This window comes from Coccinella septempunctata, chromosome 9 (genome assembly GCF_907165205.1).
Source record: "Coccinella septempunctata chromosome 9, icCocSept1.1, whole genome shotgun sequence".
In the NCBI taxonomy this organism is placed as follows: domain Eukaryota; kingdom Metazoa; phylum Arthropoda; class Insecta; order Coleoptera; family Coccinellidae; genus Coccinella; species Coccinella septempunctata.
In genome coordinates, this window is record NC_058197.1 from 8,094,497 (window position 1) to 8,106,158 (window position 11,662).

The following is an 11,662-nucleotide window of genomic DNA, read 5'->3' on the forward strand; positions in this document are numbered from 1 at the left end:
TTATTGAAATAACGAACACAATAGTGGAAAAGTACTCACACTTTAGTGACTACTTTATTAAATTCTGGAAATTTATTTATTCATTTATTGAACATTTAACATTTAATTAACTATAGTATATCCAAATCCAAGAGGCCAGCGGTAAACATTGCAGCATGAAGTGATCACGCGTCAAGAACGTGAAAACGCAGAGGTGTACTAATAAATTGAATTCCGAGAGCGTTATATTTTAAAACTTTTTGAGTGTTCCAGTTCCGGTGAAAAATGTGTATGCTTATCTACGAGTCTGAGTAATGAACAATTAATCTAAAGTTCCCACTTTAATAAATACTATGTATATAAATGTGTAACAATATTTTTTTTGTAAAAGTGACTACCCCGTAGTGTCGTCAGAAGATGCAGAACTTTCCTCAAGTTGACGATGACTGGTGTTATATCATCCATAATATTATCCAGTTTCCACATGTCTACCTCAACTTTTTGTTTGACATGTTTCACGCACTTTCTCCATCTTTCGGAAGTAACCCGTGAGAGAGCCTCTTGAAAAAGATTTTGGACGTCAGCCATTTTAAATGTGGTGTTTTTATCTGCCACAAAATTCTTGACATCGGCCCAAATCAATTCAATAGGGTTCAGTTCGCAGTGGTAGGGCGGTAATCTAAGTACAGTAATATTTTGGGCCTTTGCGGTTTCATCCACAATGTATTTTTCAAAGTTTTCTTTGTTCTGCCTGACTATCTGCAACTATTGCGCTTTTATGAGGTCAGGGGTGAAATCAATATTTTTCTCCCTCAACCATTGTTGGATATCACTCTTTCTGAATTGTGAATTAGGAATTTTTTCCATTTTCCTTGAATGGTAAGGAGCATTATCTAAAACTACTATAGAATTTTCCTCCAATTTAGGAACTATACCCTCGACCACTTTTCGAAGGACTGACCATCCATTTCTTCATGGTAGTCACCAGTTTTTTTGGATTGGAAAGTCCAGAGTCCTCCAGTTAAAAAACCAGTGTCACTGCCAATATGACACACTATAATTCTTTGCCCTTTGCCTGGAAAAATATATTCACTTCATTTGAAAAAGAATGTTGAAATTGTTTTCCACCAAAAAGGTACTTACATCAAGTTTCACAAAACTTTGATTGCTCGATCAACGATTTGGCATTCGATTTCCCGAAGGAAATCATTGAAACTTTCATATTTCCGAATATATTGGAGGAGTAGCAGTTGAGAATCATCAAATGGGCGTGTATAGATAATTATTTGGTGAAAGAATGATATTCAGAATGCTTATGACCAACTTATCGACTGAAAACTAATTGACGTTCATCCGTCACTCGATCGTTGATTCTCTGATCAAGCTTTATGAAACCAAAGGGTTAAACTCAAAATTCAAGACCTTCCCAGACGGATTTTTAATCCAGTAGATAATCCAGCAAGTAACGCTTGGCGAGAAGATGTAACTGTTTCATCGGTCCACACTTTGGATTTAGTATGACCGGTATTTACCCAAGTTTCATCCAAGCAGTAAATCTTCCTGTTTTCATCACGGAAGGTCCTAATTTTCGTGAGATAGTTTCTTCTCCAACATTTAATGTCGTCACGGTTCATTAAAAAACTGTTGCGTTGGCGACGTCCATATTTGAAATTAAGTTTTTTCAATATTATAGAGAAGGTACTCTTCTTAAAATTTGGCAAGTTCGAGTCTTCATTAACTATTTTTAATACTTTCTCTATAGTCGGGTGTTCATTTCTGAAGAAAAACTCGTGAACTTTTCGCCGTATTACATTTTTATCGAAATCTGATAAGGACTCCCATTTGGTGGTCCGATTTTGATTTGTTGCCGGCTGTGATAGAACACCGGAATTTATGTATTCGGAAATAGTTCTCCTAACACTTCGAGCTCCAATGCCAAGTCTCTCAGCAACTCGGAGTTCTACGTCCTTTAAACACATTCCTGCATTTTGAATAATCTCAATTTTATAAGTATTCAAAATCATATCTTTTATCTCGTCACTGAAGTGTCGTTTCAGACGTCCCTTTTTTGGATGACTTAAGTCAACACGCGATTCCTCAGCAGTATCAGTACTTGATATTATCTTGAATGCTTGTAACTTGAATAACTTGCTACAACTATAAACCAATTTACGAAAGAAAAAGCAATGAATGATCTCTGCAGTTCTGCACAACAATTCGCATACAATCAATGAATCAAACGTAATGCGGTACTGCATTACTCCCACCTGCAAACATGGCGTTCCTGAAGCTTTGACCAATAAGAGGAGTACCTTAAATAAGATCACGCGTTAGTCAGTTTGTTTACGCTGGCCTCTCGGATTTGGATAGACTATACATATATCTTAACTTGACATGTCCGAATATGGACCATGATAGTTTCTTTTTCAACAATTCTGACTCATGATAGTCTCTTTTTTTAACAATTCTGACAGGCTGTCCTAGACAATTTCCTCTATAAACAGGTCTAATTTTTGGTAAAGGTACTCTACAGAACCTCTACAGAGCGTTTTTTTTTCAAGTGAATGAGTTCAGAAAAGAGGATTATTAAAAATTTATCTTCTATGAGTTCTATGACCATAGATTATTGATATCAGACAGGTTTTAAGACGGAAACACATTATTAAAACGCGACGCGATCCAATGAAACGTGATGCGTGTTGAGTCGAATCAAATACATATATTGTTTTCTATTCACCCGTTCCAGACGCGTCAGCTCGCGTCGCGTTTTTATAATGTGTTTCCGCCTTTATGAATTGTACTCTACGTACGTCATGAATTCCACAAATCCTTAATAACTCAGGATTTATTAATTTTGAGAGCATCGAAATATTAGAACCCTATCAATGTTTTTCTTTGCAGATTCCAACGGAATCACAAAAAATTAGGGTTTTAATATAAAAACGGGCAAATCTTTATCCCAATTCTTGACACAACATTCGGAATACCCTGTGACATGTTTTTGAAAATTCAGGAAACGTACAATAATATTCTCACATTCGTCGACTTCAATAACAAAAACATAAAACATACAATACTGAATACACATATCTCCCTTTCTTTACATTCTTTTTGCTATATTTTGTAGGCTGACCAGATTATCCCCAGTTCAATGACGGACGGACCTGGAGAATGTGTATATGTATATTTATATATACAGAGCGATTCTTTGAATCGTAAAAATATTTCAACAGTAGATTCTAGAGGTCAAAAGAAACACTTTTTTCCTGTACCGTTTTTTTTGATTTAGCCCTGATAAAAAGATATAGCCCTTTTAAGTTTTCATTATGAACTGTGCCACCCCTGCAAAAGCAAAATTACTGTAATGAGAAAATGGGTTTTCAAACCTATTCCCTCATTTTAGAATAATTATTTTAATTTTCATTTTCAAATAATTTTGTTTTGAATTAATTTTCCGAGAAATATTTTCAATTTCCAATTCAGGATTCCGACATCGTTCGGAATTGTAAACATACCGTACCGTTTTTATTCCGTTTTTATTTCCTAAAAACGATGTCGCACCGTATAAAACATCCTGAATTGGAAGATAACCGAGTTTTTTTGTCCGCTAGCACAGATAAGTCGAAATTAAGACGTTTTCATCGACGCAAATTTACCGAATTTCGACTGTCGGGCACATCTGATTTCCGCACCCCCCCTGTGGGTATAAAATCAGATGTCCCCCCGCAGTTCACTCACTTCCAAATTAATTGCCGTCTGAAATTCCGAGTGACTATCCGTCGTGATCATTTGCTGTCAATTTGATTTTTTGGGCCTCTTGAGAATTACTTATTATTTCTTTTGTTTTACTTTGGGGAATTTTAGAATACGCGTTAGTTTTTTTTATTATTATTCTTGCCGTTGTGAGTGAACTACCCATTAGAACCAGAGGTAAGACGACACGCCGTTATTTTTTTTTATATAATATTGGAACTTCAGTTTTCCGTCTACATCCCTCTTATACCCGAGTCTAGTTCCACCCCTTCTGTCATTAACGTACCCTGCTGGTGTGGATACCCGGGGGGTACCGAAGGCACTTTGGGGTGGCTCACCCTGTCCTGAAATTTCCCGTCTTACCTAGTTCCACCCCTACTGTCGTTAAAGTACCCTGCTGGTGTGGATACCCGGGGGGTACCGAGGACACTTTGGGGTGGCGCACCCTTTCCTCAGTTCCCGTCTTTTAACACGTTCCTGTGTTTACCCCTACGGTTAGGGAGGCATTCTGCTGGTGTGGATACCCGGGGAGTGCCGAACGAGCCTAAGGGTGAGCCGTCGTAATTCTGTGCTGTCTTTCATCCCCTAACCTGGCTGAAGTCCGATATCTGTCCGTCAAGTGTACGTCTCAGGTTCTGGCTGGCGAACAAGTCCGTTAACCCCCGTATAACGTTTGAGATCGGATCCAGTGTTATTCCGTCCGTCTTGCCCCTGTAAATCTCACCGATTTCGAGTCACTGTAAAAATTTTATAGTAGTGCCATTTGTGTTCCCCTTTTACGAATCGACAAATAAAAGTTGTATACGCTGATTCTGCTTATCATTGTGCGTCGCTAACACCCTAGACACCAGGCAACCCTGTCTCCGGCTAGTAGCTGGACTCGACAACTATATATTCCGAAATTCATTTTCATCTTTCAAACCGAGCCGATTCGGAAAAAATGGTAAAGGAAAAAAGTGTTTCTTTTGACCTAGAGAATCATTGTAAAATATTTGATACGAGTCTAAGACTCACCCTGTATATGCTTCCAGCTACTAAGTTTCCTACAACGTATGTTGATAAAAATTTTTTTTATTGAAAATAGAGAAATAATAAAAGTTTATCACAACGCAAAAACGAAAATTTAATGATATTAATATAATGGTTATGCATTACACTGTGGAATGAGAAGAGGGCTTCAGGCGTTGCTAGCCTTTCTCCAAATGCAATCTGAATTGACCCAAAAATTCTTTTGAAAGATCTTCCGTAAATTTGCACTTTCTTTTTTTATTATCCATCTCAAATAATCTTGAGAAAAATACTGAATTAAATTCAAGATTTTGACGGACATTTTGACGGACATTTTCCAATGACGGACTTCTTGGACGATTGACGGACTGTCCGTCACAAAGACAAACCTCTGGTCACCCTAATATTTTGAAAACTATTTGAATGAATATATACCGCGTTCGGCAATACCATCCGAGAGCGGACGAATATTTTAGTCACGTGACAACAGATCATAGGTAAAAACGGAATCCTTTGTTCAATAGAACGTTTATCCTGCATCGGGATACAGTAAACGAACGATTCATAGCAATCCGAGATGTCTGAGGTAATTGCCGAACGCGGTAATTATGGTTTTAAGCATTGAATACTCATTCAAGTTAGCAACGAAGAAATGGAAAAAAAAATTTGAACAAATTTGTTTTTACTCCTTTTACAATAGGAAGTGCTCAGGCTCCAAGAAATTTTAGCTCATTAGAGAATTTCGAATCCCAATTTTCAGATTTCAAATACATATGTTCAGTTTTCCAGAAACGTCTGATATGCATTCGAACTTGGAACATTCTGTATATTATAAGTTTATGATTGTGTCAAAAATTAACCTCTTTGGTTGTGACGAGAAGAAGAAGTTATAATTCCTATGGCCGATGTTTGAATAAAGAGGAAGTTCCACTATGGTTTGACATTGTTTGGTTACTTTATAAAAAAGGTTATAAAAAAGGACTGTTGATGTTTTAATATAGTATGTGATTAATGTGATATTATAAAAGATTGACCGTAAATAAATGGAAGTTTAAACGACTTTAATGCATTTAATTAATTAATTAATAAACTTTATCATTATTAATCGTAATACTTTGGGTGAGCTTATACAACCTTCTCGAAATCTGATAAGCAATGTATAATTGAGTCGTGAATATAATTCTTGAATCTGAGGCAATGGCAATGAGATTCTAAGTCTACAATATACGTTAGTCTTCAATATATCCAGGAATGAAAGAGTAATACTGATATTCTGAAAATCAAGTGAAATCATTGATCTGGCTAAGTTTTTTCAAACTCATGGTGAGAATTGAGGAATCTCACAAGTGCATTTATGTAGTTAGTGGCAGTATAAACTGAGGAGAGGTTCGTTTTCAGCCTTTCAAGTAATTAGAATTAGGAGTTCTGACAAACTAACTAGCATGTTCATTGAGACATTACTTTTATTGTGAACTAAGAAGTTTATCGATTACTATAGAGCTGATATCTAGGTGGCTGTGAAGCAAAGCAAAGCTGAGATCAATTGACATTGAATTATTCAAATCAACTAGGTTTATGTATGTAACGGAATATAAATAGATAACAGGTATTGTTTATACATAGTAATCTTTCACATTTCAGGCAGTGCTTTGAAAGGCTAGAATGAAGTTCAAACAAGGGTGCTATCCTATAAGTGCAGCTACTAAATGTGAGTGTTTCTTTCATTTTTCTATCAATTTATTATACTTACTGCTGAACACAATAATGTGATTTTATTATTACGTCACATTATTAGACATCAAATTAGAAAATGTTTTTGGATACCTGAGATTTTTGAGCTCAGAAGAAGTTTAGGGGATTGTTGAGAAACTGTAGGCCACCTACATCAACGCCCTTCAAACAACGTGGGTTTTTTTGACTTCCCTATAACAAGCAATTTCAACTTTTCTGAACAACTCATATTGCTTGCAACCATAACTGTAATTCTCTCCTTGCTATTTTTGCCACCAAAGCATTTTGACCTTTAAATGTTTTGTTGGGTAAACATTTAAAAAAAAATACCCGTTTCATCAGCGTTAAAAATATCGTTTTCGTCGAATTGTCTGATTAAATCTGGCAAAACATTTTTCCAAACTTCACTAGATTTCGAATCTGCAGAAGCACTTTTACCACAAACTGATATTTGGGCGATATTATGTCTACACTAGCTGCAAAATCTTCGCGACCCAAAGCAGCAGCATATTCTAGAGCTTTCTGTCTGATTAAGACTCCTGAGAGAATATTTTGGGCACGCGCGGTAGAAACCCACTTAATCATAGCATCATTATACCATTATTCACACATTCAGCCTTTTCCGTTTCTAGTTAGACTCAAAGTGACCTTGTTTTTCTAAATGTTTGTCTTTGTTCTTCAAATTGGTTGATAATGTGTTTTGGGCAATCCCAAATTTTTGTGCAATGACTTTCTTCCTCAGCAATTAATTTCAATTATTCCTTTAGCGTTAAACACTTTGAGTTTTGCTTTGATGCCATTTTAGTTTACCACTGAAATTATGAAAATATGTGAGATTCCGGGGATCTTCAAGTATACCATTCAATGATTTACTACTCTAATAGAAAACAATTTATTTAACCCTTAAATCTTAACATGGAACATGAGTCTCTACTCATAGACTTACTTACTCACTAAAAATCTAAATTAACCTATGCTTACGTCATAGTGGAACCATAGACATAGAATACAAATCTATAACTTGACAAATATCACCCAACACGAAGCCTTTCTTAAATTTGAGATCTGTTACTAATTAGACTAGAAATATTTATAGTACCTTCGGGTTGCTAAATCGTACCCACATCCCAACTATAGAAACACATGTGTAAGAGTTGCATTTAACATAAATGTATTTTTTGGTACCAGCAGTCATTCCAGAACAAATTTGGTGGACCCATCGTCTACACTTAAGGCACCATAACATATTTTCAATTAGAATTTTTTTGCAAATGAAACAATACCATTCTGATGGATCAACTTCTACAACAACATCTTTATTGGAGCGGTACTCTGCAATGACTATGATTAAAGCGATTCTGGCACCTCCACCAAAAAACATTTTTTGGAACCCTTTCAATTCCCCCAAAGGCCTTCTACCCACCTGCCTCTGTGGTACTTTCGGTGGAAGAATTTGGATTCATCTATTTCCACCACTTTGGATGTACCGTCTTCATTAATTCCTCCGATAACTATTTCATTTTGTATGAAATAGTTCTCGCACACCTCCCGGCAAAAATTATACCAGTCAGGCACTGTCGAACTATTGGCACTTAACTCTGCCTCCCTTGCCACATACTCCTGAGGAGACTCATTAGCCCACCTATACATTATAATGAGAATTTGGGAATGGGTCAAATGACTTCCCTCAAAGAAGGAGCCCTTTCCCAAACTTCTCGTATGTCTGCACCGTTTACATCCCCACTGATATCCATCAGTAACAATCCGTGAGTACTTAACTCATCGGAATGTTATATTCCTCACAATCAAAATTGTTTTTCAATAGTTTACTCCTGGCACACCACTTAATACCCTCAAGGGGACTTGGGAATATAATTTTCCTCGTAATAATACCGTCCTATCGGATTTCACCCTCACTCTTGATTTCGGACGTATCAACCATGTGTGAGCCCACCTGTCAATGTCAACTCATCGGGCTTTCTCGGCGTTGCCGCGTTTCGCACTTAATACTTAAGCAATGTGCCGATACCCTTTTTGGACACCCTGTATTTCGATATTGAAGGTGAATATCGGCACAAAGAACATGAAATTAATAATTCTTTAATATTTTTGTGACTTACCAAAGCCACCTAATGACGTTGTTGAATATTTTTCTGAAAAAAATTCTCAGTTGTTTTTGGAAAATGGTGTTATTTTAAAAGAACGGTGGGAAAATAAGATACTATTGGTGAAAAAAATTAACATATATTCAGAACATAATACAATCAAAGTTCCATCTCAGTATGATAGCTGAGAAAACAGGGTTTAAAATGGAATAGAACATTTTTTACAAATGAAATTACAAATTTTATGGCATACGCCACATCGGGTTTGTTTTTCCTTATAAACGACTAAGTAATCAAGCTTATCATATTTCGAATCTTCAAGTAAGCTTGCAGTCTCGAAGTTTTTTTTTTGAGTTTCTAATGTGGATAGAGCGACAGATCGTTTGAAAGACAGATGGTCTTTTGGTCCGCCGCCTTGACTATATAGTTGCCATTCATTCTGTGTCACCTTACTTAAGGAATGGCATATGAGTGGAAAATACCACTTGTTACCTCTTATTGAAGTTCTGTAGAGGCTGATGTTCTGATCTGCACTATCCACCTATCTCATATTCTCATTATATTTTTTGATTATTTTAGGTTGTGGCACTAAAATATTTTTTTTCTTTTTGGTAATATCGTTTCACTGGAACAGTTGGTAAAACTTAATCATAATTTGAGGCGATAGTAGCTACGCTGTTATCATGCCATCTGCATAACACGATATTGCTAGAATCTGAAGCCACATACTCAAATGAACCAGTATCTTTCTTTTTCATAACCATAGAGGGAGAAAGAGTGCATTCCTTACCGATACGATTTTCTCTGGTTGTACCTGTCCCTTTTATCCCCATTCTATCCAGTTTCTCAATCAACTGTATAGTTGTGGCAAAATGTAATATAACACCCATCCCTAGACCCAAATCTTTATCGAGATCTTTATATTTATTAGAAGTTACAGTAGTTGCGCCCTGATATGGTTGAAACCATTCAATATATCCAGTTTTAGTGGTTTCAGACCATAATTTGTACCCCTATCTGATAGGTTTACCTCTAATGAATTGTTTGGACCCATGTCTTCCAAAGTATGGTACCATAGATTCATCAATACTCTCCGCTGTCTTTTTAAAGAACGTCGACTTATCGAAGTTACTAAATTAGTGAGGTCTTTTAAAAGCTTTGTTGAATCAACATTATTACTCTTGAACAATTTGTTAACAACTTGATTATTTGTCTGGGTCTTGAGTACAATGAGTGTAAATTATTGAGAGGATCCCTATACATGTTGTATGACATTTCCACCGTGTAACAATGTTCATCACTCCTGTCAACTTCAAACAGCAGTTTTAATTGAATCCATTGATCCAGAAGACGACAGACGGCTGGTTCAAATTTACACATCTGTGGAACCCTCAGAAGAATGGCTAAACCAGTTTTAAGTTTCCCTTACTAGAAATTCTATATTACGTTAGAGTTTCTGCTGAAGCATGAGACAAAACCAACAGTGACCTACGCATATGACTAAAATCAATTTTTCGTTGCCAGTAGCTGCTTTTAACAGTGCAAACAACGGAGTTGTTTGCCACTGTCATCACCGAAGCATTGTCTGTGGCGATTCCAATCAGTTTTTTCATGTCTTTATTCAATTCTGTCAGTAATTTTTTAATGCCATTGACAATGTCAATCGCAGTACCATCTTCAATCTCAACCAACCCCAAGAATGTCGAAATAATCTTTTTTGAGGAACGACTAAAATATCTTATTGAAATTCCCAGCACTTTGGCAACCGAAATATCTGTTGATTCATCTAGTAAGAGAGTGTACTTCTGATCTTCTGAATCTATCAATATATCGTTTATGAAATGTGGTGCGAGCACATTTCTTATTATATTGATACATTTAGTACGATGTAATTTCAGGTCGCTCTATTTGTTGTCGCCAAATAGGCTCTTACATAATTCCGATAAATGATCGATAGCTATAATTGCACTATGTTCGCTTATGAACAGAGCTAGTGAAGCTTCTGCTCTTTCCATGCTTAGATCTACTTCAACTTTAGGAAACTCTATCTTTTTTTGACCTCTCATGGGTTCAGTTGTTGTTTGGTGCTAAGAAGTCGCTATATGTTGTTTTAAACAATAAATTTTTCATTTCGCATTTGCAGTACTTGCAGATCGTCTTCGTCATTTGGAATATGCACTTCTGCATCAACTTCTTCCAAATTGTGACATCTAGCAATATTATGAAGTACACTTGTAGCTATAATTACAGCTTGTATGTTTTCAAGCTTCAACCTCATCTTCAATGCCAATACAGGAAATCTCCTCTTCCAAACTCCAATACACCTGGAAAAGTACTTGTCTAGAATCGCAACATTCCTTAATCTCAATTATTCATTATTTTCGGTTAAGTGATATAAAAATATAGCAAAAACATAGTTTTATTTATTCTTTAAATGTTTATTGAGGAAATCTGTATTTTCATATTTCTGTTTTGTCATTTTTTTTTGTTTTTATTTATTTCATCATTCAAATCTCTTCAAACTTCAAATAATTACCTTTCGATTGTGTTTCTAGTTCTTATATGTGACTCATTGTACAGTTGTTCTCCCCTAGTGGTCGGGTTGAGTATTGGTGTCAAAAGGTATGGTTTACATGGATAAGCACTATCACCAAGTAACCAGGAATTTTCAAGTCTACCTGGTTCGCAATACTCTGTAAGTAATGAACAATGGTTATTTGATGGTACTGTTGCGAATAATTTGAAGAAAGTACTTTTCAAATCTGAATGATTGAATATTGTTGCATCATGACTTGAACCTGGCCATCGAGATACAACATTCTGAAACCTTAGCTGCCACTGTCATCACCGAAGCATTGTCCGTGCCGATTCCAATCAGTTTTTTCATGTCTTTATTCAATTCTGTAAGTAATTTTTTAATTATATTGAGAATGCCAATAGCAGTACCATTTTCAATCTCAACCAACCCCAAGAATGTCGAAATAATCTTTTTTGAGGAACGACTAAAATATCTTATTGAAATTCCCAGCACTTTGGCAACCGAAATATCTGTTGATTCATCTAGTAAGAGAGTGTACTTCTGATTT

At 36.0% G+C, this 11,662-nt stretch overlaps 1 long non-coding RNA gene across 1 annotated transcript; it reads left to right on the forward strand.

The window, feature by feature from the left end:
- Positions 1-5,695: 5,695 nt before the first annotated feature.
- LOC123320805 lies at positions 5,696-8,058 on the forward strand. The gene is made up of 2 exons (XR_006538808.1): positions 5,696-6,317; positions 6,382-8,058. It is a non-coding gene; the product is annotated as an uncharacterized LOC123320805 (long non-coding RNA).
- Positions 8,059-11,662: the final 3,604 nt, after the last annotated feature.